The sequence below is a fragment of the Camelus ferus genome, chromosome 2 (assembly GCF_009834535.1).
Source record: "Camelus ferus isolate YT-003-E chromosome 2, BCGSAC_Cfer_1.0, whole genome shotgun sequence".
Lineage (NCBI taxonomy): Eukaryota > Metazoa > Chordata > Mammalia > Artiodactyla > Camelidae > Camelus > Camelus ferus.
In genome coordinates this window covers 118,861,122-118,887,766 of record NC_045697.1, presented here as the reverse complement: position 1 = coordinate 118,887,766, position 26,645 = coordinate 118,861,122, and the positions used below count along the sequence as shown (strand labels likewise).

General features: G+C 41.9%; 1 pseudogene; it reads right to left on the bottom strand.

Annotated features, from left to right (window-relative positions):
- Positions 1 to 26,645, bottom strand: part of LOC106731171 — a 90,849-nt pseudogene that overhangs the window by 19,361 nt on the left and 44,843 nt on the right.

Sequence of the window (26,645 nt, the reverse complement as noted above, 5' to 3'; positions counted from 1 at the left end):
TCAGTTTTTGGCTTCTCTCTGAATAGACGCTCTGTGCCAAGTGTTGAACTTATCTCTGTCTAGATTAAATGCCCCAGAGGGCACTTAAGGGGGGATAACCTGTGACTCTGTTGCTAGTCAGGAGACCTACTGAGTGGGATTTTTAAAATAGTACAACTTTTGTGTGTGCCCTAGGAAGATGGGCCACTTCAGATCTAGCTAGAGGAAAGAAGTGGGAGATTTTCTAAGTCTCATATTCAGACATAAAAAAGAAAGACAGAAATCAAAGGAGGCTTCCAATTACTTATTATTTTGTAAGAGAATCACGAATTAAAACACAGGGACCTGGAAATAAGAACTTTGTAAGACTTTGTAATCTTTGCAGGTCACTCCTGCTTGTGATTTTTGTTGCTCCGTAAAATCTTTTTTAATTATTATTTTTGTGGGGGAGTGTGATTAGGTTTATTTTATTCTTTTTTTGTCTGCCTATTCTTTTTGTTTTTACTTTTTTAAATTGAGTTATAGTCATTTTATAATGTTGTGTCAAACTCCAGTGTAGAGCACAATTTTTCAGTTATACATGAACATACATATATTCATTGTCGCATTTTTTTTTACTGTGAGCTACCACAAGATCTTGTATATATTTCCCTGTGCTATACAGTATAATCTTGTTTATCTATTCTACATACACCTGCCAGTATCTACAAATATCGAACTTTCAGTCTGTCCCTTCCCACCCCACTCCCCCTTGGCAATCACAAGTTTGTATTCTATATCTATGAGTCTGTTTCTACACATATCAGTCCTGCAAACCTGAGGCAGCAGAGGCTGCCCCCAAGCCAGGCCACTGGGGAGATGGGAGTACACACAAGGACCTGCACAGGACAGCCCCACTCCTGCCACTGCTGCCCCCACCCGCTTACCACACCACGCCAGCCTCCTGGGAGCACACTGACCTAAAGACATGGGTGCACTGAACCTGGGGCAGCAGAGGCCACTCCCAGGTCAGGCCATGGGGAAGATGGGAGCAAATGACTGGCTCCCAAGGGGCAGCCCTCCTCCTCCCACCACTGCTACCTCTACCTTCGTCCCAAGCCCCCTGACCACATGAGCCCAAGTTCTTACTAAAGTGGGTAGAGATGGAACATATCTCAACATAATAAAAGCTATTTATGACAAACTTACAGCCAGCATAACACTCCTCAGCAAAAAGCTGAAAGTCTTTCCGCTAAAATTGGGAACAAGACAAGGATGGCCTCTCTCATCACTTCTATTCAACATAGAAAGTAGTGGAAGTCCTAGCCACAGCAATTAGACAACAGAAGGAAATATAAAGGGATCTAAATTGGAAGAGAAGAGGTAACATTGTCATTATATGTGGATGACATGAAACTATATATAGAAAACCCTAAAGCCTCTGCATAAAAACAACTAGAGCTAATCGAACAACTCAGCCAGGCAGCAGAAGACAGTATCAACATAAAGAAATCAGTGGCATTTCTTTACACGAAAGTAATAATCCCTTTTAAAACCGCATCCAAAAAATAAAATACTTAAGAATACATCTGGCCCAGGAAGTGAAAGAATTCTTATGTGGAGACCCACAAAACCCTGACTAAGGAAATGAAAGAGGACTTAAAGAAATGGAAAGACATCCCGTGTTCTTGCACTGGAAGAATCCATAATGTCAAAATGGCCACGCTGCCCAAAGCGACCTACAGACTTAATGCTATCCCTATCACATTACCCAGGACATTTTTTCACAGAACTACAACAAACCATCCTAAAATTTATATGGAATCACAGAAGACCTGAAGTTACCAAAGCATTATTGAAGAAAAAGAACGAAGCTGGAGGAATAACCCTCCCAGGCTTCAGACAATACTACAGAGTTATAATCAAAACAGCACGTTATTGGTACAAAAACAGACATATGGGATCAATGGAACAGGATAGAAAGTCCAGAAATAAACCCACACACGTGTGGTCAATTAACCCATGATGAAGGAGGCAAGAACACACAGTGGAGGAAAGACAGTCTCTTCAATAAGTGGTGCTGGGAAAGCCAGACAGCTACCTGTAAAAGACTGACATTAGAACATTCTCCAACATCATGTACAAAAATAAACTCAAAATGGATTAAAGACCTCAATGTACAACCAGATACTGTAAAACTCCTAGGGGAAAACACAGGCACAACACTCATGGACATACATTAATGCAGTGTATTTTTTAAACCAGCTCCTGGACTACTGGAAATAAAAGCAAAAATAAGCAAGTGGGATCTAATTAAACTCAGACTTCTGCACAACTAAGGATACCATCCACGAAACGAAAAGACAATCTACAGAATGGGAGAAAACCTTTGCAAATGATATGACTGACAGGAGACCAATTTTCAAAACATACAAACAGCTCATACACCTTCATAGCAAAGAAACAAGCAACCCAATCCAAAAATGGGCAGAAGACCTAAACAAACAATTCGCCACAGAAGACATTCAAATGGCCAATAGGGCACATGAAAAAAAATGCTCAGCATCACTCATTGTCAGAGAAATGCAGATCAAAACTACAATGCGATATCACCTTACACCAGCCAGAATGGCCACCATTGAGAAGTCTACAAGTGACAGATGCTGAAGAGGGGGTGGAGAAAAGGGAACCCTTCGACATTGTGGGTGTGAGTGTAGATTGGTGCAGCCACGTTGGAGGACAGTATGGAGGTTCCTTAAAAAAATGAAAACAGACCTACCACATTATCCAGCAATCCCACTCCTGGGAACATATCCAGAGAAAAATAAAATTCAATAACACACATGCACCCCAATGTTCACAGCAGCACTATTTACGACAGCCAAGACATGGAAACAACCCAAATGTCCATCGACAGATGCCTAGATAAAGAAACCGTGGTACATATATACAATGGAACACTACTCAGCCATAAAACCATGCCACTTGCAGCAACATGGATGGACCTGAAGACTGTCATTCTAAGTGAAGTGGGCCGGAAAGAGAAAGAAAAATGCCATATGTTATTATTTATATGAGGAATCAAAACAATTATAACAATAATAATAAGGCTACAAAAGGACTAGTTTTCATTTTGATTTCTTCAATATGTGTAAGCACATCTGACTGTCCTTTATGATCGTATTACCATATTCTGTTGATTCTTATTTTGAGTTGGCTTTAGTCCTTTGATAAATATGCAAGTTGAAAAACCTAATCTCTTCTTAGAAATGGTAAGTAGTACATTTATGTAAACTAAAAAAAAAAAGTGCAGTATACTGTATATACATATCTATATGCAATATAACGTGTATGTGCAGTTGCACTGTAATAATTCTACCTAATAAAACTGGAAAAGTTGGGGGGGCGGTGAGGGAACAGACATCGGATCAAGGGAACAGAATATAGGGTCCAGAGAGAAAACCCACAAACTTCTGGTCAATTCATCTTCGATAAACAAGGCAGGAACAACATAGAGTGGAGTAAAGACAGTCTCTTCAGCAAATGACACAGGGGAAACGGGACAGCTGCATGGAAATCAGTGAAATTAGGAGACTCCCTCACACCGTGCACAAAAATAAATTCAAAATCAGCTTTAGGACTTAAACATAAGACAAGACATTACACGCCTCTTTCAAGAACACATACGCAAAACATCTGACACACACGTCAGCAACACTCTCCTAGGGCAGTCCACCCCAGCAAACAGACATGAAGGCACAGATACACAAACCAATGGGACCAAACTGAATTCATCAGCTTTTGCACAGCAAAGGAAACCATAAGCAACACAAAAGGACAACCTATGAGATGGGAGAAAATATTCGCAAAAGATGAGACTGACAAGGGGTTAATTTCCAGAATATATAAACAGCTCATACAACTGAATAACCAAACATCAACCCAATCCAAAAATGGTCAGAACTAAACACACCTTTCTCCAGTGAAGACATACAAATGGTCAACAGGCATATGAAAAAAAATCCTCAGTATCACTACTTATCAGAGAAATGCAAATCAAAACTACAACGAAGTACATCACCTCGCACCAGTCAGAAAGGCTGTCATTCAAAAGTCCACAAAGGAGAAATGCTGGAGAGGCTGCGGAGAAAAGGAAGCCTCTGACACTGCTGCTGGGAATGCAGTTTGGTGCAGCCATTGTGGGAAACAGTAGGGGCATTCCTCAAAAGACTAAAAATAGACTTCTCAAAAGCTTTTGATCTTGGTGGCAGGGTGACCAGCTCCCAAAGGCCCAGGCCTCACCCCTTATTCTGCCTCAGGTCAACTGTGACACAGAAGGTCCAGGGTGGCCTCCACCGGCCAGGCTGGTCCACCTACACAGGAAGGCCACAACCTGAGGGCCAGTGGGAGGTGCTCCCTGGCTGTATGGCGGCCTCTCACCTCCAGAAGTTGCACCCGCTTTCCCAAACCCGGGTATAAGTGGCAGCAAAGACTACTAATGAGGGGGCTGGGGCACCACGAACCAGGGCGGGGGACCGGACCCGCCTCAGGGTCCTAACAAGACATGCGGCCTGGATCTCACCCACACACCCCTCCCTGTGCGTCTCCCCAGCTGCACAGCCCAGGCCTCACCCGTAGGCTCCCTGACCTGCACGCCCCCACCAGCGCCCCCTTACCTGCTGGGTGAAGGCAGCAGAGGCCACAGAAAGAGGCGGCCCAGATCCGAGGCCGTGTTCCTCCATGGGTAGCTGGTCCAGGAGAACCGGGCTCCTGCCCAGTTTCCACTGATCTGGGTGGGCTCAGACGTCCAGGCTTGCATGCCTGCCCCGCCTCTGCTGGACCACAGAGGGGAAGCTCAGGCTGGGGTTCCTGCAGTGTGGGACAAGGAGAGTGGGGCTGGGTGGGGCCGGGCGGGGAGGGCTGGTGGGGAGGGGCGACCCTGTGGCCCACCCCTCCAGGTCCCCACCAACCCTAATGCTCCCACCCGCCATCGACTGGGTCCTGATACTCAACCAGTACCACCACGGGCCCTGGACCAGACCACACCCCCAGCCGCACCCCCCTGCTTGCAGTGCCCCACCTAGTGACTGCCTCCCTACCTCTGGCCAGGCCTGGTCCCTGACCTGGACCCCCAAGACAAAGCTCCTTCTCCTTACATTGAGGTCCCTGCCCTCACACTCCCCACACACCAAACTGACCCCTCATGCTCCACCCGGGGTCCCCTCCACCATCTCAAGATGGTCCCCCTCACCTTTCACCCTGGGACTACCGCCCACCCCTCAGTGGGGTCCCCTCACTCCCAGCAGCCCTTCATCCCTCAGCCTTTCCCCCCTCACCCCGAGTGCACCCCTAACCCAAGCTGACCCTCTCACCCCTCACCCCGCGCGGGCAGGGCAGTCCAGCTCCAATCACCATGGTGACAGCCACCAAACAAGGATCCTGAGCGTGTGCGCAGTGCACAGTCAGCTGTCCCAGGCTTAGGGCGCGGGCAGGTGGGGCTGGAGGCAGCTGCAATTCCTCAGCTTGCAAAGCACTTCTCCCTGTCAGCCTGCTCCTGAGAGGCAGGCGTGGGGCGGTTTAGGGGACTTGGCAGTGGCAACAGCAGGATTGGGGCTGCCACACGCTATAGTAGGTATCTGCTCCCATTTCTCATGTCACCGCTGCAGCCCCCAAACACTGAATGCACAGTGCCCGCCCCTCAGGAGCAGCATGACCTTAGGACAAGCCTCCAGGGAACCTGGGGCAGCAGAGGCCACCACCAGGCCAGGCCCCTGGGAAGATGGGAGCAAACCCACAGGGAGGCACAGGGCAGCCCCCTTCTCCTGCCACTGAAGCTGCCGCCTCTGTCTTCCTCGCTCCCTAACCAAACTTCACAGGCCTCCAGAGAGCAGGCTGACCTATACATGTGAGTCCTGCAAACCTGGGGCAGCAGAGGACTGCCCCTAGGCCAGGCCACAGGGAAATGGCACTAAATCCAAGGGCTTGCAGGGGGAAGCCACCCTCCCACCACCCCCGTCCCCTGACCACACCATGTCAGCCTCCTAGGAGGTGACTCACCTAAAGATGAGGGTCCAGTGAACCTGGGGCAGCAGAGGCCGCTCCCAGCCCCGGCCACAGGGGAGATGGGAGCAAGTGACTGGCTCCCAAGGGGCAGCCCCTCTCCTCCCACTGCCGCTGTTACCTCTGCTACCATTATCCTAGCCCCCTGAACACACTGAGCCCATGGTCTTACCAAAGTGGGTATACAGGAAACATATCTCAACATAATAAAAGCTATTTATAATAAACCCACAGCCAGCATAATACTCTACCAAAATACTCAACCAAGAAAAGCTGAAAACCTTGCCACTAAAATCTGGAACAAGACAAAGATGCCCACTCTCACTACTTCTATTCAATGTAGTATTGGAAGTCCTAGCCAGAGCAATAAGACAACAATAAGAACAACAACAAAAAAGAAATAAAAGGGATCTAAATTGGAAGAGAAGAGGTAAAACTGTCATATGTGTGGATGACATGATACTATATATAGAAAACCCTAAAGGCTCCAAACAAAAATGACTAGAGCTAATAAAACAATTCAGCAAGGTAGCAGGACACAACATCAACATACAGAGACCAGTGACATTCCTTACACTGAAAGAAATAATTCCTTTTAAAACTGCATTCAAAAAAAATAAAATACTTAGGAATAAATCTGGCCCAGGAAGTGAAAGACATAGGCAGAGACCTACAAACCACTAACTAAGGAAATTAAAGAAGACCTAAAGAAATGGAAAGCTACCCCATGTTCTTGCACTGGAAAAATTAATATGGTTAAAACGGACATACTACTCGAAGCATTCTACAGATTTAATGTGATCCCTATCAAACCACCCAGGACATTTTTCACAGAATTAGAACAAATCATCCTAAAATTTATATGGATCACAAAAGACCCAGAATTACCAAAGCATAACTGAAGAAAAAGAATAAAGCTGGAGGAATAACCCTCCCAGACTTCAACAACACTACACAGCTACAATCAGAACAGCATGTACTGGCTACAAAAACAGACCTACAGGATCCATGGAACAGAATAGAGAGCCCAGAAGTAAACCCACAAACTTCTGGTCAATTAATCTTTGACGAAGGAAGCAAGAATATACAATGGAGTAAAGACAGTCTCTTCAGCAAATGGTGTAGGGAAAACTGGACAGCATGCATGTAAGTCAATGAAGTTAGAATACTTCCTCCCACCTTACACAGAAATAAATTCAAAATGGCTTGAATACTTAAACATGTAGACAACACTATAAACCTCTTAGAAGAAAACAAAGGCAAAACATTATCTCACATACTTCTCAGTAATCTTCTCCTAGGGCAGTCTACTCAAGCAACAGAAACAAAAGCACAAATAAACAAACAAATGGGACCTAACTGAGCTTATTTACAAGCTTTTGCACAGCAAAGGAAACCATAAGCAAAACAAAATGACAAACTACAGAATGGGAGAAAACATTTGTAAATGATTCAACTGACAAAGACTTAATTTCCAGATTATATAATCAGCTCATAAAGCTTAATAACAAAAAACAAAGAATCCAATCCAACAATGGGCAGAAGATCTAAATAAGCATTTCTCCAATGAAGACATACGAATGACCAATAGGCACATGAAAAAATGCTCAGTATCACTAATTATCAGAGAAATGCAAATCAAAACTACAATGAGGTATCTCCTCACATCAGTCAGAATGTCCATCACTTAAAAGTTCATGAAGATAAATGCTGGAGAGGGTGTGGAGAAAAGGGAACCCTCTTACACTGCTGGTGGGAATGTAGTTTGGTGTAGCCATTATGGGAAACAGTATGGAAATTCCTCAAAAAACTAAAAATAGACTTACCCTATGATCCAGCAATTCCATTTCTGCTATATATCCAGAGGGAACTCAAATACAAAAAGATACCTGCACCACCATATACAATAGCCAAGACATGGAAGCAACTTAACTGAATTTTCAGCAACAGATGACTGGATATAGATGTGGTATATTTATCCAATGGAATACTGCTCTGCCATAAAAAGGGATAAAATAATGCCATTTGCAGCAACATGGTTTGACCTAGAGATCATCATTCTAATTGAAGTGAGCCAGAAACAGAAAGAAAAATACTGTATGGTATCAGTTGTATGTGCAATCTAAAAAAAAGACACTATGAACTCACCTACAAAACAGAAGCAGAGTTGCAGAGTTAGTAAACAATCTTACAGTTACCAGGGAAAGGGGTGGGGGGAGGATAAATGTGGAAGTTTGAGATTTACAAATGTTAGTCACAGAAACCTACGTTCAGTATCTGATAATAACCTCTAATGGAAAAGCCACTACAGCCACCAACTGAGGAAGCAAGAGAAGAAAGGTGAGTGAGCTATCCTGGGCTTAGCCCAGTACTCCTAAAGTCCTGGGCCCGCTGCTGCACTGCCCCCCCCGACCACACGGCGCCCTCCTCCCAGGAGCAGATTGACGTGAAGATATGCGTCCTGCCAACCTGCGGCAGCACAGCCCGCCCCCAGGAGAGATGGGAGGAAGTCCACCTGCCCCATGGGGGCAGCCCCCCTCCCCGCCGCCTCCTAACCGCACCGCCACTGCTTCCTGGGAGCCCACTGTCCTGGAAACCAGTGTCCCAGGAACCTGGGGCAGCTGCAAGGAGAGGCGCGCTACCCCTGGTGAGCTGGGCGATTTGCCCCCATCTCCCCTGCGGCATGGCCTGGGCTCAGCCTCTGCTGCCCCAGGTTCCCGGGACTCAAGTTACAGGTCATCCTGCTCCAGGAAGGCAGGCGCCCTGCCGTCAGAGGGCTACTGAAGTGATGGCGGGATTGGGGCTGCCCTGTGCAAGTGCGGGGATTTGCTCCCATTTCTCGCTGTCGCTGCTGCCGCCCCCGCACACTGACCACACCGAGCCCGCCTCCCAGGAGCAGACTGACCTGTCACCTGTGACCCGCGAACCTGGGGGAGCAGAGGCAGCCCTCAGGCCATGGGGGAGATGGGAGCAAATCCACAGGATCCCAGGGACAGACCCCTCTCCCCGCTGTTGCAGATGATGATGCCGCCCCCGCCCCCCACCCCCAGATAGCAAGCGTCTGCCTCCCAGGGGCAGGCTGACCACCAGACGTGCACCCTGTGAACATGGGGAAGCAGAGGCCGCCCCAGTCCAGGCTGCGGGGGAATAGGGAAGAAAATCCAGGGGCTTGCACAGGGCAGCCCTCATGCCACCATGGCCACCGCCAGGACCCGCGACAGCTACGCATCCTCCTCCCAGGAGCTGGCCGTGGCCTGAAGGCCAGTCGGAGATGCTCCCTGGCAGTCCAGAGCCCTCTCACCTCCCGGAGCTTCACCTGCTTTCCCAAACCCGGGTGTAAGAGGCAGTGAAGACGCGGCGTTCAGGGATGACTAATGTGGGGAGGCGGGGGGAGGGGACACCACGAACCAGGACAGCGGCCCCTGACCCGCCTCAGGGTCCTAACGGGGCGCGTGGCCTGGGCCTCACCTCCGCACCCCTCCCTGTGCGCCTCCCCAACGGCACAGCCCAGGCCTCACCCGCCGGCTCCCCGACCTGCGCGCCCCCACCAGCGCCCCCTTACCTGCCTGGCAGGCGGGAGCAGAAGTGAAGGCACGCGGCGGCCCAGACCCCAGGCCGCGTTCCTCCTCGGGGAGTTGGTCCAGGAGCACTCGGCTCCCACCCAGCTTCCCACGCTTTGGGCGCGCTCCTCCCCCTCCCGCCCGCAGCGCGGATGCTTGGCTGCGGCTCCTGCAGTAGGGACGCTGCCAGTGGGGCCGGGCGCTGGGGCGGCAGGGCGGCGGGGCTGGCCAAGCTGGTGGACCAGGCCGGCTGGGTCCCCAACCCCAACGCCCCCACCCTGCCACCCACAGGGTTCGGGCACCCAACTAGAACCACCACAGGAAGATAATAAAGTTCCAATAACGAACACCAAATAAATGAAGATCTATCAATTGTCAGGCAAAGAATTCAGAATAGGTGTCCACTTACAGAAGTTTAGTGAACTACAAGAACACACAGGCAGACAGCTAAATAAATCAGGAAAACAATGCATAAATAAAATGAGACATTCAACAAAGTAATTTTAAAAAACTATAAAGAACTATATGTAGAGTTACGTATATAACTATAGAATTTAAGAAAGCAAGAAAAAGTAAACCATAGAAAGTATATTTAAAGCAATAATGGCTCAAAACTTATTGGGGAGAGAAATGGACATCTAGACCTATGAGGCCCAAATAGCTTGAACCCAGATGGGCCTACATCAAGACCTCTTACAATTAAACTGTCAAAAGTAAAAGACAAGGAAAGAAATTTGAAAGCAGCAAGGAAAAACATGAGAAACAACATGTGAAGAGACCCCGTAAGACTATCAGTGGATTTCTCAAGGGAAACATTTTAGGCCAGGGGTGATATATTCAACACATTGAAAGAAAAAAATAGTGAACCAAGAATTTTACACCTGGCAAAGCAGTCCTTCAGAAATGAAAAAGTAACAAAGCCCTTGTCATTCTAAAACCATTAAAACTGAAGGAGTTTATCACAACCAGACCTGCCTTACAAAAAATGCTGAGATTTCTTTGTGTGGAGGTAAAAAGATGGTAATAAAATTTGTGAAAACGTAAGAAAGGATAAAACTTACTGTCAATAGTAAATACATATTCAAAATCAGAATCTGTAATATAGTAATGGTGATGTGCAATTCACTTACAACTCGTCTAAAAGCTAAAAACCAAACATAGTAAAATATTCATAACTACAATGTTATTAGTTATAAAATATAAAATAATTGTAACATCAATAATTAAAACTGTGAGAACAAGAAGAAATAAAAGTATAAAGTTTAGTAATGCTATTGAAAAGTTAGGTTTTCATCAATTCAAAATAGAGTGTTATAATTTTAAGATATTTTATGTAATAATTAGGGGAAAACCTGTAGTAATTAAACAAAAGAAGATGATACATCAGTCAAACAACGTTAATACCAAAAAACATCAGAAGACAAAAAAGCAATAGAATACAAAATAAGTAACAATACATTTGCAAAGCAGCCAGAAATCATTTAACAAAATGACAGTAGAATGTCCTTATCTATCAATAATTCTTTTAAATGTAAATAGATTAATTGTTTCAATCAAAAGTCATAAAATAGCTGAACGGATTAAAGAAAAAAACAAGTTTTAATGATACACTCCCCATGAGAACTTGCTTTAGCCTTAAAGACATGCATAGAGTGAAAGGAAGGAAAAGATATTTTAATTAAATGACACCTCAAGAAAAGTGGAAGTAGCTATACTTAAATCAAACAAAATATATTTTAAACAAAAATGATATGAAGAGAGATGGTCACTGAATAATAACAAAGAGGTCAATCCATGAAGAAGGTATCACACTTGTACGTATTTATGCACCTAACGCTGAAGTGCTCCAACATATGCAGCAGAACTAATGGAGCTAAAAGGAGAAATAACAGCAAAACAGTACCAGCTAAGAACTCTAATACCCCACCCTCAGCAACGGACAGATCATCTGGACAGGTAATCAGTGAGAAAACAGCAGATTTCAACCAAAAAGACATATAAAGAACTTTCTATCTGACAATGGCAGAATATAAATTCTTCTTAAGCAAAATGAAACATTATCTATGACAGACCATACACTGGGTCACAAAACAACTCTTAGCAAATTCAAGAGGGTTGAAATCATACTAAGTATCTTCTCTGACTACAATGGTATGAAAGTAGAAATAAATATCTTAAGGAATTAAAAAAAGAAAAAAAACTGAGTCAAAAGTAAGGGAAGGAAGGAAATAATAAAAATTAGAGCACAAATAAGTGAAATAGAGAACAGGAAAACAATTTTAAAAGATTAACAAAACGAATAGATTCTTAAAAAGTTAAACAAAATTGACAAATCTTTAGCTAGACTAAACTAGCCAAGGAAAAAAGAGAGAGGGCCCAAATAATTTTAAATGAAGGAGATATTTCAACTGATACCATAAACATAAAAAGGATAATAAGAAGCTACTTTGAACAATGATATTCTGGACAACCTAGAAGAAGTGGAAAAATTCTTAGAAATACACATTTCAAAACTGAATCAGGAAGAAATACAGCATCTATCTGGCTAAATACTAGCAAGCAGACTGAATCAGTGATCAGAAATCTCCCAACGAAGGAAAGCCCAGGACCAAGTGATTTCACATTTTTTTATTTTACAAAACATTAAAAGAAAAAGTTAATGTCAACTCTTCGCAAAAAAGCCCAGAGGAGAGAAGACTCCAAAACTCATTCTACAAGGTCAGCATTTCCCTGATAGCAAAGCCAGAAAAGGCCATTACCAGCAAGGTAAACACAGGCCAATATTCCTGATGATGGTAGATGCAAAAATTATCAATAAAATAGAGAAAAAATGTGATGATGAATATATATATGTTCATTTATAACTGAAAAATTGTGCTCTACACTGGAATATGACACAACATAGTAAAATGATTGTAAATCAATAAAAAATGTTAAAAAATTATCAATAAAATACTTTCAAATCAAATTCAGCAGCACATTAAAAAGATCACTTACCATGATCACGTGAGATTTATCCCAGAGAATCCAGGATGGTTCAACATATGCAAATCAATTTTGTGATAAATTACATTAATAAAATGAATTTAAAAATTGTATAATCATCTCAATAGATGCAGAAAAAGTAGCTGACAAAATTCAAAATCTGTTTAAATAAGCACTTTCAACAAACTAGGTATTGAAGGAACACACCTAACTACAATAAAGGCCATAGTGATAAGTCTACAGCTAACATCATACTTAATGGTGAAAAGTTGAAATCTCTTCTTCTAAAATCAGGAAAAAGACAAACATGTCCATTCTCACCACTCCTATTCAACACAGTACTTGAAGTTCCAGCTAGATCAATCAAGAAAGAAGAAATAAGCCCCAGAATTGGAAAGGAAGAAGTTGTAAATTGCCTGTATTTGCAGAGGGCATAATTTAATATATAGAAAACCCTAAAGACCTACCAAGAAACTTAAATCTAATCAACAAATTTAGTAAAGTTGCAGGATACAAAATTAACATTCAAAAATCAGTAGCATTCCCATACACTAACAGTGAATTATCTGAAAAACAAATAAAGAAAACAATTTCATTTATATTAGCATCAAAACAAAAAGACTCAAGAACAAATTGAATCAAGGAGGTGAAATCTCTCTACACTGAAAACTATAAGACATTGATGAAATAAATGGAAAAAGACACAGATATATGCAAAAGTATTCTATGTTCATGGATTAGAAGAATTAGAGGAGTTTTAAAATGTTTATTCTGCCAAAAGTAATCTGTAGAGTCAGTGCAAACCCTATCAAGGTTCTAAAGACATCTTTACATCCTAAAATGTATATGGAACTACAAAGACCTCAAATGGTTAAAGCAACCCTGGGAAAGGATGAAGTAGAAGACATCACATTTCCTGATTCCAGGCTATTTTACAAAAATATAGTGATCAAAACAGTATGGTACTGGCATGAAAACAGACATAGTCCAATGGAACAAAATTGAAAGCCTAGAACTAAATCCATGCATACAGCCAACTAATATTTGACAAGGGAGCCAATAATACTCAATGGAGAAAAGACAGTATCTTCAATAATTGGTGTTGGGAAAAGTGGATATTTACATGCAAAGGAGTAATACTAGACTGATATCTTATACCACGACCAAAACTTAACTTGAAATGGGTTAAAACATGTAAATGTAAGATCACAAGTCCTAGAGGAAAACAGAAGAGAACAAGCTCCTTGACATGGGTTGTGGCAATTTTTTGGATGTGACACCTAAAGCATAAGCAACAAAATTTAAAATAAACAAGTAACACTATGTCAACTGAAAAAAACTCTACACAACACAACAAAAAATCAATGAAATGAAAAGACAAAATATGGGATGGGAAATATGTGCAAACCATATATCTCATAAGGGGTTAATATCTAAAATATATAAAGAACTCATCATACAAATCAATACCAAAACATCACAAATAATCCAGTTTAAAAATGGACAAAGGACCCACAAAGGTATTTTTCTAAAGGAGTAATATGAATAGTTGACAGGTACACAAAAAAATGTGCTCAACATCACTAATCGTTAGAGAAAGGCAAATTAAAACCACAGTGAGATATCACTTCATACCTGTTGAAATGGCTAGTGTCAAAAAGACATGAGATAACAAATGCTGGTGAGAACTTGAAAAAAAAAAAGGAACTGCTGTGCACTGGTGGTGGGACCATATACCAGCACAACCACTATGGAAAACAGTATAAAAGTTCCTCAAAAAATTAAAAATAGAACAACCATATGATCTGGTTATTCCACTTCTGGAGTATGTATCTGAAGGAAATGAAAACACTATGTCAAAGAGATATCTGAACCCCGATGTTTATTGTAGCATTACTTACCAGAGCCAAGACATGGAAATGACCTAAGTGTCCATCAAAAGATGAATGAATGAAGAAGTGGTGATATCCATCTATGTATCTATCTATCATCTATCTATCTATCTATCATCTATCTATCTATCTATCTATCTATCTATCTATCTACCTAATGGAATATTAATCAACCATCAAAAAGGAGGAAATCCTGCATTTGTGACAACTTGGATGGACCTTGAGAGCACTGTGATAAGTGAAATAGGTCAGATAGAAAATGACAAATACTGCATTAATTTACTTACATGTGGAATCTAAAACAAATGAATTAACTCATTAAAAAAAAAAAAAAAAGAGATCATACTTGTGGTTACCAGAGGCCATGTGTGAAGGAAAGGAAGAAATGAATGAACTTGGTTAAAAATAAACTTTCAGTTATAAGATGAATAAGAACTAGGAATGTAATTTACAACATGATGAGTATAGTTAACACTTTTGTGTGGTATGTATGAAAGTTTTTAAGATCATAAATTCTGAGTTCTCATCAAAAGGAAAATTATTTTTTTTCTTCTTTGTATCTATATGAGATGAAGGACATTAAATTTGCTGTGTTATTCCATGATACATGTAAGTCAAATCATTATGTTGTAGATCTTAAGTTTATATAGTGGTGTTTGCCAATTATACCTCAATAAAACTGGGGAGAAATATTTACATCAAAAAAAGAGTGAAAAGAAGCAACAAATTTGGAGTACAAAGATTTCAAACTCAGAATAAATAAAGAATTCTCATAAATCCATAAGAAAAGGACATCCAATCCAATAGAAAAAATGGCAGATGTCTATTAGTCATTGCCTTAATAATATTGCACAACAAGCAGGTGTCAGACCTCAGTGGCACACAAGAATAAGTGCTTATTTCTCACTCATGTCTGCGGGTCAGCTGGGGCAACTCTACACTATGTGTTTCATTCTAGGGTCCAAGCTGGTAAATAGTATAAAGAATGGCTACTTGGAGTTTTTAATCTCATGGCTTGGCCAAATGCTCTAGTGGGCCAGCCCAGACACACAAGCACACTTCAAGTTGTTATTCACATTACTTTCATTTATATACCACTGGCCAAAACAAATGGCTGACCAAGCCCACCAGCTAGAGGAAGTAAACCACACCCCTTCCAGCAGAATGCTGTACTCATCTAACAAGGACATCTGTAACAATATTACAGGGGAGTGAAAAAATCAGTCAGCTACATACAAGAAAAGGAATTTTACAAATTAACAAATCAAATGATGAGGAAATACATGAAAATTTGCTCAAAACCATTAGCATCAGGAAAGAGGAAATTCAAAATCAAAATAAAGTATCAACTTACATCTATTAATTTAGCAAAAAATGAAAAGTTCAATGCCAACTGCTGGCAAGGATGAAGAACAATGGAAATTCTTGTAAAGTTTTTCAACGTTAGGAAAGCAAATTGTCTTTATCTACTGAAGTTCAGGGGGCACATATTCTACATTCCAGCAGTTATACCTCTGGGTATAGAAAGTCTTGGCACATATCCCTATAAACATATACTGTAAGAAATGTTATAGTTGTGTTTATGTCATACACACACACAAACACAAAGCAAACCAGAAATACTGGGAACACACGAGGTGCTCATCATGGAAGAATAGGTGGATGGATAAATACACTATGGAAGATTCATACAACATTCCATTCAGGAAGTGAAAATGGAAAACTACTTCTACATATTCCAACATGGATGTAACTCACTAAGATAATGCTGAATAATGAAGTGATAAAATAACATAATTTCCAGCTACAGTTAAAAGATAGAAAAGTAAAGAGTCCATCATTTAGGAATATATGAAGTGAAGTATTTCACATTTTTTTTTACACAGGGAGTAAAATATAATAAGATATATATGATACTGAATACATAGAGCAATTCTTAGTCTAGAGGTAAGAAACACAAAAACCAAGTGGGAACTGAAACACAATCAGGGAGAGGCACGTGGTGGATGTGTGGGGATGTTCATTTTCATTGATCAGGGGTATACATGCCTATCACCACTGCTATTATTGATACATTTATTTGTATCTTGTGTGTATATATGTCATAAATCTTCATTTGTATCTTATAATTTAAAATATATAAATAATATGAAATAGTGATTAAGGATGTCTAATTCATTTGTCCCTTTAAAGGAAATCTAAAAGTTATTTTTTAAAGAGTTCTTTTGAATTCGTTTCTATTTTTACAAATTATTCCATGTAAAAGTCAAATAGAAGTAGATTGAAATAGAAATATACATTGAAATAAAATATAAATAGAAATATACTGATTGAAATGGAAATATACATCTAATACACTAATAATTAGAGTTAAAATTCCACTCATAAATAATCTAATGCAAGTATCAACTCAATTCATTATGTATTTCAAGTGACATGCTTCAATTCTGTAATTTAAGGAGTCCTGGTTATTCCTCTGTGCCCATTGCCACAGTCCCTGGTTACAGCCACCTCTTCCCTTTCTTTAATGGGCTTTGATTTCTTTAATGGGCTCTGGGCTTTAATTTAGGCCAGATGTGTCCTTCTATCCTTTCCCAGCAGATCTTTAGTCCCGTGGGTAAGTTGCTTCTCTTGTGTGAACTACGTTTCCAGAGGCCTCAATGCTCCTTAATGGGCTTGTAGGACCAGTCATTTCATAAGAGGGCAGCAAGCCCATTAGGGAAGGAGAATCGTTCCTAGTGCTGGATTGAGGGTTGAAATTTATAGTCAGTTTTACAGGTCACAGATTCATCATCCCATACACACACTATCCTCTCTCCCAGAGTTTGATTATCCTCCAGGGCATTTTGCTCAGAGCTTCAGTCTTCCAAAGTGCACCCGTCACATCAGGCCTTGGTCTATCAGCTTCAAACCAAAATCTTGTGAGGTTTATCTAGCGTTTCCTTTTTATTCTTACTGTGTAATTACTATAAATAAACTTTCACGTGGAAAAGAAAATAATTAATGGTATAGTATTCATTGCTAAGAAAGGAAAAAAAATCTTCAAACAACACATTGGACATGCTTGTAGATGAATACCAGGCAAGCCAGAGACCAAAAAGTACTTCCAGAAAATTTCTTTCAGCATAGCTTTATATTGAAAAGAGTGAGCAATGCAAAAGTGCATTTGCTTTGCTGTGCTCAAACTTTCTTTGAAGATTTATTGTTATATAAATGAACTGGAAGTTCTTGAACATGTAAGATCTCATGAAAACGCATTAATGAACATACATGCAAAACTGTTTAAGTGAGAGTCACATTATACATTTCTAAGTTGCTCCAAGTCAACTTTTCCACTGAACCAGCAACTGGATCTTGAAAATTTGTCCAAAGATTAGTAGAGGAATAAAGCTAATTCTGTACCCTAAAGAGAAAAAACAAAGGTGCTCGTCTACTAGGAATGTTGTGAGGGACCAATAAGCACATAGCCTGTTTTATCATATTGATATTTTTAGTGATCAGCCATCATCAAGGAATCTACAATGGTTTTTCTTCTAATTAGTGAAAGTGACTACCTTTCCCTAAGCACATTCTAGAGTTTTCTCTTAGGATTCAACTAATCAGTCACAGTGCTGTGACTGTCACCCTGTCCTCAGTGTTCTCAGGAACAATATCCCACACATCCTTGGATAGAGAAGACTACAGAATGCGGTTGGGGGAAACAGTCTCTTTAGAAAAATGGTTCTGAACTTCAGTCCTGTGCTTAAAGAGGGGACACTAAGAGAGATTACAAATCCATGTTCTTCAAGTTTGACTAGCAGAGGATAAGGTCAATTTAAATCTCCCCTTGGTGGGAAGTGCACATTTAGGGAAAGCACAAATACTAAAACTGGAAAGATACATTAGCATGGCCCCTGAGCAGGATGCACACATATTCATGAAGCGATCCAGCATCAGACCTAAAATCATAAAAACTCCTACAATAAAACTTAAGCATAAACAACTTGACTTCAGTCCTGATGATGATACTTAATGTTAAACACTGCAAAGCAAAGGCAACAAAAGCAAAAGTAAACAGCTGGGGTTACATCAAACTAAAAGGCTTCTGTACAGCAAAGGAGACCATCAGCAAAATAAAAGCAACCTACTGAATGGGAGAAACGATTGGCAAATCCTATTTCTGACAAGGAGTGAATATTCAAAATACATAAAGAACTCGTGCAACTTCATAGGGAAAACAAGCAATCTGATTTACAAATTGATGGAAAATCTGAATACCCATTTTTCCAAAAGAGACATGCAGACAGCTAACAGGGACGTGAAAAGGGACAAAACATCACTATCATCAGAGAAATGCAAATCAGAACCACAATGAGAGATCACCTCACACATGTCAGAACGGCTGTCAGCAAAACAACAAGAAATAATAAGACTTGGCAAGGATGTGGAGAAAAGGGAACCCTGGTGCACTATTCATAGGAATGTAAATTCGTGTAGCCATGATGGAAATATGGAGAGTTCTTAAAAAATTAAAATAGATCCATGGGATCCAGCAATTCCACTTCTGAGTATTTGTCCAAAGGACATAAAAACACTATGAAGTGATAACTGCACCGCATGTTCATTGCAGCATTATTGACAATAGCCAAGATACGAAAATAACCTGAGTGTCCATCAGTGGATGAATGGATAACAACTGTGATTCTCACACAAACACACACACACACACAGAGGAATATTATTCAGCCATAATAATTCAGCCACTTTCCCAAACCCACATATGAGCTGCAGCAAGAAAGACGCAGGATTCAGTGATTACCAATCTGGGGGAGGGGGGGACCCCAACCAGAGCAGTGGCCTGGGACCTGCCTCAGGGTCCGCATGGGGACACGGGGCCTGGACCTCACCTAAGCGCCACTCCCTGTGCGCCTCCCCAGCTGCACAGCCCAGGCCTCACTCGCCGGCTCCCCGACCTGCGCACCCCCACCAGCGCCCCCTTAACTGCCCGGCAGCGGCAGCAGAAGTGACAGCAAGTGGAGGCCCAGACCCCAGGCCGTGTTCCTCCTCCGGGAGCTGGTCCAGGAGCTCCCGGCTCCCGCCCAGCGTCCACATGCTCTGGGCGCGCTCCCGCGTCCTATGACGAAGGAGGCAAAAATATACAATGGAGAAGAGACAGTCTCTTCAACAAATGGTGCTGGGAAACTGGACAGCTGCCTCTAGATCAATGAAGTTAGAATACCCCTTCACGCCCTACACAGAAATAAACTGAAAATGGCTTAAAGACAAACATGGAGACAAGACACTATACACCACTTGGAAGAAAACATAGGCAAAACATTACCCGACATACATCTCAGCAATGTTCTCCCAGGGCAGTCTACCCCAGCAATAGAAATAAAAGCACAAATAAACAAGTGGGACCTAAGTGAACTTATAAGCTTTTGCATAGTAAAGGAAACCATAAGCAAAACAAAATGACACCCTGTGGAATGGGAGAAAATATCTGTAAATGTTTGACTGACAAAGGCTTAATTTCCCAAATATATAAACAGCTCATAAAATTTAATAACAAAAAACAAACAACCAAAAATGGCAGAAGATCTAAACAAGCATTTCTCCAATGAATACTACAAATGCACAATAGGCACTTGAAAAAACGCTCAGTATCACTAATTATCAAAAGAAATGGAAATCAAAACTACAAAACACCAGTCAGAATGCACATCACTCAAAAGTTCATGAATGATAAATGCTGGAGAGGGTGTGGAGGAAAGGGAACCCTCTTACCCCACTGGTGGGAAGGTAGTTTGGTGTAGCCATTATGGAAAACAGTAAGGAAATTCCTCAAAAAACTGAAAATAGATTACCCTATGATACAGCAATCCCACTCTTGGACATATATCCACATGAAACTCTAATTCAAAGAGATACATGCACCCCAGTGTTCATAGCAGCACTATTTACAATAGTCAGGACATGGAAGCAACCATCCATCGACATATCAATGGGTAAAGAAAATGCTGTATACATACACAATGGAATATTACTCAGGCATAACATGGAATGAAATAATGTCATTTACAGCAACATAGATGGACCTAGAGATTATCATACTAAGTAAATTAACTCAAAGACAAATATCATATGATATCACTTATATCTGGAATCTAAAAGAATAACAAATAAACTCATTTGCAATACAGAAAGAGACTCAGAGATGTAGAAAACAAACACGGTTATCAGGGAGAAGGCAGGAGGGAGGGTTAAATTGGCAGTTACACATAGGTGGTGTTACTAGAACACAAGATAGAAATCTTAGGCACAGTGTTCTGTCAGAGAAATATTCTTATGCTCAGAGGGTCATGCATCTGCTAAATATTTAATAGATTTGTAAAAAGCTGTTTTCTTAGGTTTCTTTAAGCTTGTCTATAACCACTGTTCTAAGACAAAATAGAGAATCCCTTTCACTATGCATGTAAAGTCTTCCTTCTGTGTCAGGGACACATAAATACATATGGCTGTTGCTACTAGTTATGTGAAAGAAACTTTAAACTTTAGTCAGAGTGTTCCTGCACTCTGGAAAGGAAGTTACACTCAGTAAGTGAGGCAGGCAGTCAACTGATAAAAGGACGTGTAGAAGTAGTGTTTGTTAGGGAACTTAGACATTTTTCTGCACCTTGTATTCTAACACTCCATAGATGAGGAAGCCTGCCCAGATGCATGTAAACCCTTGTTCCCATGTAGATAGATAGATAGATGATAGATAGATAATCATACTTCTTAAACGATCTATAAAAGTAGTTTTAGACACAGTGTTTCTTTCAGTGACAGAAAGTTACACACAATAAGTGAGGCGAGGATTAAGTAGTGTAACAGACCTGTAGAGTTAGGTTTTCTCAGCCTACTTGGAAGCTGAGTCATATCAAAACCTTTTAACAGTGAATGGATGTAAAGGCCTTTCATAGTATGTATAAAAAGTCCCGTTGAAATGTTGATTATATATAGATGTTGTCTTGAGCCCCATGATAGAAATGGGAGACAGTGTTCTTTCAGAGCTATATGGCTGTACAGAATGAGTCATGCACCTGTAAATTAAGAAATCTCTGGACACTCCTTTCCAAGGCTTCTGTAAGCTTTGCTATACATGGTGTTCTAAGAAGCAGAGAATGAGAGCGTCCTTCTCTCTGCATGAAAAGTCTTGTTTCCACACTAGGTATATATAAAGAGATACAGATGTATAGCTGCTGTAACTAACCATATGAAAGAACATTTAGGCACAAGGTTCTTTCAGGGAGAAGCTGTACCCAGTAAGTGATGCATGTACTTTTAACAGTGAATGGAGACGAAAGTCTTCCTGTGTGAACGTAAACAACAAGATAGACAGAAAACTTAGACACAACGTTCTTTTGGAGAAACATGCTGTTACACATAGTCATCCCCGAGGTGAATCACTTAACATTATTTATAGAATCTGATTTTACAGACGTCTCCAAGCTTTGCCATATGCAGTGTTCTTACGGACAATAGGTGTGAGCTCCATCACTCTGCATGCGAGGTCTGTCTTTCATGCTACATAGACAGGCACACCTGTTGTAACTAACTGTAGGAAAGAAATTTTAGGTGCAGTGTTCTTGTAGTGAATGAATCAAATAACCAGCGAGTGATACACACAGTCGACTGAGTGAAGGACCAGGTGGCTGTAGGTCTTCTCCTGCTACATAGAGGCTATGCTACATCCAGGTTGTTAAGCAGCCTTGGATGACAAAGCCCTTCATCTGCATGTAAAAAACTGTACCTGGATTAGATATGTGGCCTTAGTGGGACTTTACAGAACAAGTCTAGACATGGCGTTCCTTCAGCAGAGCTAGTGTCAGTGAGTGATGCTGGTAGTGACGTGTTTGGCAGACTTGTCCAACTACTGCTTCTCGGGTTTCCTGGAAGCTGAGTCAGAGCCAGGTTTTAACGGTGAAGATAGTGCAAGAGCCTCTCAGGAAAGTCTTGCTTGAATGTACCTTATACACACATGCTGTCACTAGCTACGCAGTAAAAGTACAGGCACAGTGTCCTTTCAGAGAGACGCTGTTGTATCCAGAGTGTCTCGCATGCAGTGAGTATTTAAACAGATTTATAGAAGCTGTTTTCCTGGGTTTCTTCACACTGCTATTCTGTGTTCTAACAAAAAATAGGTGAGAGCACCTTCCAACCTGCATCTAAAATCTTACTCCCATATTAGATACAAATAGCTGTCCTTAGTGTCTCCATGACACAGACCTTAGGCAGAGTTTTCTTTCAGTGGAAGGAAGTTTGCCCAGTGAGTGAAGCATGAGGTGAGTGAATAAAGGGCCTGTGGCAGCATTTCTTTCCTTGCTACGCAGGCACGTCCCGCTGCCCAGGGCTCTAACAGCCCTGACATGAGCAAGCCTTTCCATGTGCGTGTAAAGCCGTGCTATCACATTCAGTGTAAGTACAGAGTTGCTAATAGTCCATGAATGTAGGTTTAGACAGTCTCCTTTTGGTGAAAAAAAGGACAAAAATGCGCAGGCTGACAGCGAGTGGTTCAACAGGCCTGTGGGATCACTGATGCCCACGCTGCCTGGGCGCTGGCTCACGCCTAGAACTCTGCCCCTGGGTGGGCGGCAGGGACGGTCTGAGTCCGTGTAAACTCCCGCTCCCATGTTCCTTATACTTAGAGGTTCTTACCTGCTGGCTTGCAAAAATCCTAGGCACAGAGTCCTTCCAGAGAACTACTGTTAACTCTAGAGTCATGAGGTAGCGAATCTTTTAACAGATTTAAATGCTGTTTTCTCAGGTTTCTTTAAGCTTCCCCGTAGCCAGGGTCCTAAAAGGAAGTAGACGAGGGGCCTTTCAGCCTGTATGGGGACGCGTGTAGTTTTTCATATTTATACACAGATGTGTGCAAACTAACAAGCTTGTGTATATCTAATAAGGGAACGAGCTTTTACACATACATGAGGAAGTTTCTCACTTGGGGGCTGGCTGAGCACAGCGAAGAGGTTTCTCTGTAGCAGGAAGAGCTCTGCTGCTCGAGGTCCTCTGTTCAGTTGAGCGTGTACATCACTCACTGGGTATAAGCTCCATTCACTGGAAGAGCCACGGAGCCTACCATTTCCTTCATAGCGCTGCTAACAGCTGTCTGTCTCTAACACGGAATCAGGACCTTACGTGCAGGGCGAAAGGAGCATTCATCTCTTGCCTGTAAGAAAATGGTTTATACCAAAGCTTGAAGAAGTATCAGAAATAAGCTTCTGTGAATCTGTTAAATGACTTACTACGTGCATGACTCTCTGTGTATAAAAATGTTTCTCAGAAAGAACAATGTGCCAATGGTTTCTCTCCTGTGTCTAGTAACAGAATCTCTCTATATGTAATATGGGAATAAAGCATTGAGGCACTTGGAAAGCTTTCACATACCTTCCCTCTTAAAACCAAGGTGTGAATCATCTTTCAGGTGGCCTTGGAAACTCGTTCTGCGGGTCTGATGCAGCGTTCACTGCCAGCCTCACTCACTGCGGGTACTTCCTGCCACTGAAAAGTCACAAAGTCAACACCCTCTTGCAGAGTAATAACAAGCGCAATGCATAACTAATAATGCAACAAGCTGTTACATGCCGGTGAGAGGGATTTAGTTGTCCATTGAGCTGTTAGAACACTGGGTGCAGGGCAGCTTCTAAGTAGCAAGAAAAGCGCTACTTACAGGTTCTTTATTCAACTGACTACACGCACCACCCTCTGGGAATAACTTGCGCTCACTGGGAGAAATCTCTCCTAAAACTGTCTTTCACACAGCTAGTAAAAACAGCTACAAACAGTGTAATATGGAAGCAAGATTCCCCATACAGGCTGAACGGTTGCCTCCTCTACTTCCGTTCAGGACACTGGCTGTACGGAAGTAAAGGAACTTGAGAAAACAGCATTTAAATCTGTTAAAAGATTCGCTACCTGATGACTCTCTGGATTTAACAATAGTTCTCTGGAAGGACTCTGTGCCTAAGATTCCTACAAGCCAGCATGTAGGAGCCTCCAGCTGGACGCTGAGTCATACTGAGAGTGGTAACAGTTCATGGGTGCTGAAGCCTTTCTGACTGCGTGTCACACGGTTTCCACATTCTCTGTGTGTGCAAGTTCTTAGCAGCTACGTGGAGGGCATCGTGAACTCAGAGTTCTTTCACAGAAATGCTGTTATGCCCAGAGAGTCGTACATATAGTGAATCTCTTAACAGGTTTCTAGAAACTGTTTTCTCAAGTTTCTTCAAGCTTCACTATACCCAGGAAACATGTGAGATCCTTTCACTCTGTGTAACTTTTGCTTCCACATTAGAGTTTCAGAGCTCTTGCTCCTAGCTATATGAAAGGAACTTCAGACGCGCGTTCTTTCAGTGAACTGACATTATGCCCGAGGAGAGGTGCATGATGCCAACTGCATAAGGACCTGGATCAGCATTGCCTCTCCTGCTCCTCAGAAGCTTCCCTGTACCCCATGTCTGAGAGCCCACAGGTGAGAAAGTCTTCCCCTAGTGGAAATTCTTGCCCCCATATTAGGTATATACGGACTTGGTTAAAATTAAACTAAAGACATTTTAGACATAGTGCTCTTTCAGGAGAAAAAAGGCACCTACGGTGTGAGGCTCGTGGTGAACTGTTGAACAGACCTGCCAAAGTGCTGTTCCTCAGGCCACTTGGATGCTGAGTCACATCGAGACGTTTAACACTGAATGGATGAGAAAGACTTTCCAAGTCCTCTCCCCATGTTCCCAACATACAGATGTTCTTACTGACTACACGGTAGGAATCTGAAGCTCAGAGTTCTTTCACAGAAAAGTTCATAGATTCAGAGTCATGCATGTAGTAAAAAATTTAACTATTTTCTTAGGTTTCTTCAAGCTTTGTTATACCCAGTGTTCTGACAGGAAATACAAAGGACATTTTTTCACTTTGCATGCAAAGTCTTCAGTGTTGGAAGCTGTTGTCACCACCTATAGGAGAGAAATTGTAGACATAATGCTCTTACAATGAAGAAAGTCATGCTCAGTGAGGGATGTATGTAGTCCAGTGAATACGGGCCCTGTAATCTTTCTCTAATCAGAAGCCTAGTTACAGCCTGTGTTCTAAAGGCCATGGGTGAGAAAGCCTTTTTTCTGCACATAAAAATTTGTTCCTGTATCACACACATATAGACTTACTAGTACTCTATGGAAGAAAGTTGAGACGATTCTGTCAGTCACAAAAAGTTAGACTGTGAATGAAGCTAGCAGTGCATAGATTAACAGCCCTGGACGGTTCATTTTCTCTGGCTGCTTGGGTGCTTAGCCATACCTGATGTTTTATCAGTGAATGGATGGGAAAGCCTTTTCCAGGGCATGTAAAATCCTGTTCCTAGATTTTCAATATTTAGATGTTCTTGCTGGCTACATAATAGAAATCTCAAGCTCAGAGGTTTTTTTCACAGAAATATTGTTATTTCCAGAGTTTAAAGCATGGACTAAATCATTTAACAGGTGGAAAGAAGCTGTTTTCTCAGAATTCTGAAAGGTTCCCTTGTCTACCTCACCATGCCCAGTGCCCTTACAGGGAACAGATGAGACCGCCTTCTGCACGGCTTCGAAGTCTTGCTTTCACAGTGGGCAGAGCGCTGCTGTCACCAGCTGGGACGCAGGACCTCTTAGGCACAGTGTCTTTCAGGGGAAGCGTTGCACCCAGTGAGTGACGCACACAGCTAACTGAATGGAAGACCTGAGGCAGCAGAGCTCTTGCTAATGAGAAGTTGTTACAACCAATGGTTTCACAGCCAATAAATGACAAAGCCAATCCCTCCTCATTTAAAAGAATGTCCCCACATTAGATATATGAAGACTTTTGAATAGCACTAGGAAAGAATGTTTAGACACTGTTCTTTCCTTGAAAAAAGTGACATGCAGTGAGTGAAGCTTGTGGTGAGTAGTGCAAGAGACGTGTAGAACTGCTGATTCCCAGGCTACTTGGATGCTGGATCACAGCCAGTGTTTTAAGAGTGAATGTTTAGCAAATGCTTTCCTAGTGCTGTAATAGAGAACAAATCTGACTCTACATTGGATCCGTTCCTTTAATTTTAACCAGTGTGCCTGCCCTGCTTTCCAGGTTTAGTCTTCCCAGCTCTGGACATTTTGTGAAACAATGTTGCCTTTAGCCTGAAGTCTACAGGAGAGCCTATTCT